We start from the raw sequence: 4,548 nt of genomic DNA on the forward strand, positions 1-4,548 counted from the left end.
AAGGAAACATGGAAACATGGACTAGCAGGCAGCAGAAAGCCTGTTGGCTCATTACGAGGCTGCCTGCGTTCAGTGATTTAATCAATCCGTTTGCCATAGGAGTGGCTTGCAGGGAAGGATTAAAGCACTTGTGTACCTACTCTTGGGAACGTTCAGTTCACACCCGTTGCAGCAAAGTGGCGATCAATGCGTTTCTTGAAGGAGTTGATGGTCTCTGCGCTAACCACTTCTGCAGGAAGGCTGTTCCAGTGGCGAACAACTCTATTCGAGAAATAACTCCTGCCGATGTCGGTATTGCATCGCTTTGCTTGAATTGTTTTTCCGTTGTTTCTTGTTCTCAGGTTAGTTTGTAGCGTGAAGAGTTTGGAGTGATCAACGTTGCTGAGCTTGTTCAGGTACTTAAAGACTTGTATCATGTCTCCCCGCAGTCATCTCTTTTCCAACGTGAAGAGGTTGAGTCGCCCGAGTCGTTCTTCATAGGGTTTCGTCCTCAGTGATGGTATCATCTTCGTGGCGCGGCGCTGTACTCTCTTAAGTAATTCAATGTCTTTCCTGTAATTAGGAGACCAGAACTGCACGGCGTATTCCAGGTGGGGCCTTACCAGCGAATTATACAAGGATAACATAACTCCCGGCGTCTTGTATTCGAAGTTCCTCGATATGAACCCAAGCATTGTATTGGCTTTCTTACAGGCGGACTTGCAGTGTTTTGTTTGTTTCAAGTCACTGCTGATGGTGACCCCGAGGTCTCTTTCCTCTTGCACAACATGTAGTGGCTCGCCACCCATGTGGTATATGTGGTTCCTGTTTCTGGATCCGATATGCATTACTTTACAGTGCAAGCCAGTCAAGGACGCGGGGACAGCTAGTCAAGGACGAGGGTAAGCCAGCCGAGGACGAAGGAGTGCCACGGGCACCGTCTTCACATTTCCATGGTATCCACATGCATGTAGCTGACACAACACTAATACAACACATGTTGATGACATTTCAGGTGATTTTTACGTGCTTTGTGTGTCTCCGTGTGGAGCCGTATCTAGTTTCCCTTAGGCTGTTGAATTTTATTTAAGTGTAGGGGGATGTTTAATATTTTTCCTGAATTGTGAACATTGTTTGCATTTTAAGTATAGTCATTAATTTTATTTTCTCCTTTCTTGTGTATTTTTATCATGCTAAGTATTCACTCATTATTCTTTTCCCTCTTTTTAATGCGTTTTGGAAGCATCTGGGGCGAGTGAGCACACACTTAGCGGTGATACTTTTTCCTTTCACCGTATTTTTCCTCATGAAGCCTTATTTTACTAATGCCTTTCTTTAAATGGGAAGTCAACCTGACCCGGAGTTAGAAACTTTGACCAAGGCATATCAGGAGTCCCAGCAAACAAAAACAGAGCGACCCTCCGCAGGCCTTCCGTATATCAAACCAGCGGCCCTCCGTAGGGTGTTGACGGAGGCCCGCTGCCAATCTTGCTCATCGGTTCTCCGGAGGGCCGCTTACGGAGGGCCAACGTGGTAATTACTGCCATAACCCGATTATAACTGAATGGTCCAAAGACACTAAAAGGGTTCAAGTAAAACAAAATATGTAGGAACTATCAGAATGTATATTAATTCATAACATTCTCCGTACATATAAACTCAACAGTGTTTTCGATAACTTGGTACTAAGGGCCGTATTACAAGTCAAACCCGAGAAGTTTCGGGTCCCTACAAAGGTCGATTTAGGGGCCGCATTACAATTCCAATCTGAGAAGTTTCGGGTCCCTTCAGAGTTTAGGATGAATAACTCTGTAGGGACCAGAATCTTCTCGGATGGGACTTGTAATACGGCCCCTAAACCGACCTTTGTAGGAACCTCAAACTTCTAGGGTTTGACGTGTAATATGTCATTAAAACATAGCTTTGTTGTACAAAATAATTATGAACCTGTCACTTGTCTATATTGGGGTATAACTGTATATATATATATATATATATATATATATATATATATATATATATAAATATATATATATATATATATATATATATATATATATATATATATATATATATATATATATATATATATATATATATATATATATATATATATATATATATATATATATATATATATATATATATATATATATATATATATATATATATATATATATATATATATATATATATATATATATATATATATATATATATATATATATATATATATATATATATATATATATATATATATATATATATAAAAGATCGGGCGCCACTATAAACACCCATCAGAACGGGCTGGGCTGACCATCAGGCCCCACCTGAAAAAGAAAAATAATAATAAAAGTATGTTCCTCTCTCTCTCTCTCTCTCTCTCGCTATCTATATATATATATATATATATATATATATATATATATATATATATATATATATATATATATATATATATATATATATATATATATATATATATATATATATATGGTAGGCAGTGGCGTAGGTAGCGTACTGGGCCCACATTCACTGCGTGATGGACGACGGGTTCGAATCTCACGCTACCACTCGATTTTTCAGTCACCGCCGAGTGGCTTAAAACTACCCACATGCTGTCCTGAAGACCACCCATTAACCCGGACTCTAGAGAAAGCCGTCCAAGCGAATCAAGAACGAGTTTCAAAGGGGCAGCATGAGCCAATGCAAGATGGCGCCACTATAAATACTCGCCTGCCAGAACAGGCTGGGCCGACCATCAGGCCCCACCTGGAAAACCTTGGGCCGACCATCAGCTACGCAACAACGTAAAAAAAATATATATATATATATATATATATATATATATATATATATATATATATATATATATATATATATATATATATATATATATATATATATATATATATATATATATATATATATATATATATATATATATATATATATATATATATATATATATATATATATATATATATATATATATATATATATATATATATATATATATATATATATATATATATATATATATATATATATATATATATATATATATATATATAAAGGATTTTTTCAAAGTGCGGAAGTAACAGGTGCCGAACGGCATTTTAAACGAGGTCCGGAGTCCGTACCTCCGCACCTGAGGTTTTCAAGGATAAAAAAAATGAAAACGACAAACAGTCCGCGCTCTGCAGTAATACTTCCGGTCGTTTACGCGGTCTGTGCTGCAGGGCATGTTTTCCCGCCACTTGAGTGACGTCACTCATTCAGATTTACGGCCCGGTTCAAAATATACCGTTTGTCGTCCGTCTTAAAGGAAGTGCGTCATCAATGACAACACCACGTGCACGGATAGCAAGAACCCAAGGTGTTGGTTTCCTTACGTCGAGACACACGTGTCCTGTTGCCATATTGTACAAAACTGGGAATGATAGAAACGGTCACATTATTAAAACAATGTCGCTTAGATTACCACTTTTAATTACTGCGTATCAACCTTTATATTGGAAAAAGGACTTCATAGCTATCATTATCAGAGCAGTGAACTGGCGTATGGTGAAGGTATGGCAACAGTCTCACAGATTTAAAACATGATAATTTAAATTTAGACAAGATTTAAATTTAAAAGCACAAGGTATGACGGTGACGTCACTGATGACGTACGCTCTTGCATGAGTAACTGATGACCTTGCCTTGTATTTCTTTTTTTTAAGGTACGGACTAGATTTTTCAGGCGCGCTTTAATAGTTTTGGGTACGGTACCGGAGGTGCGGAGGTGCGGTACCGGAACGAGTGAAAAATTTTTAGGCGCGGAAGTACAGGTACGGACTATATGTGTTTCGAGGTGCGGAGGAGTACCAGACTACCGATATCCAGTAACGCCCAGCCTATATATATATATATATATATATATATATATATATATATATATATATATATATATATATATATATATATATATATATATATATATATATATATATATATATATATATATATATATATATATATATATATATATATATATATATATATATATATATATATATATATATATATATATATATATATATATATATATATATATATATATATATATATATATATATATATATATATATATATATATATATATATATATATATATAGGATATTATAAATGTATATTATATGTTATTTAGAAGCAAGATATACTTAAATAAAAAAAATACTATGTCCGACACCGTTCAATACTTGGAATCATACACAAAACCCCTTACTCATTGTATTAAATCATTCTTCTTCTTGTCTATCATATCCTGATCAATAACGTAATTTTTCATACAATATATAAAGGCTGAAGTAGAGATGGAGTTTATTTACATTTGTTTTGTTGCCATCTTTTTACGACGTTATTCAGATGCCCTTGAATAACCTCCCGGGTGTCCTTGAAGAATGTCAAGTACACTTTTCATGTATACTTAAAAAGGGATGTTTGTATGACATTTACACTCGGCATGCGAGTTTAAGTGACGTCACTACGTGATGACCCAAACACGGCTCTGGATCTCCCCACGA

Source organism: Eriocheir sinensis, chromosome 11 (genome assembly GCF_024679095.1).
Source record: "Eriocheir sinensis breed Jianghai 21 chromosome 11, ASM2467909v1, whole genome shotgun sequence".
In the NCBI taxonomy this organism is placed as follows: domain Eukaryota; kingdom Metazoa; phylum Arthropoda; class Malacostraca; order Decapoda; family Varunidae; genus Eriocheir; species Eriocheir sinensis.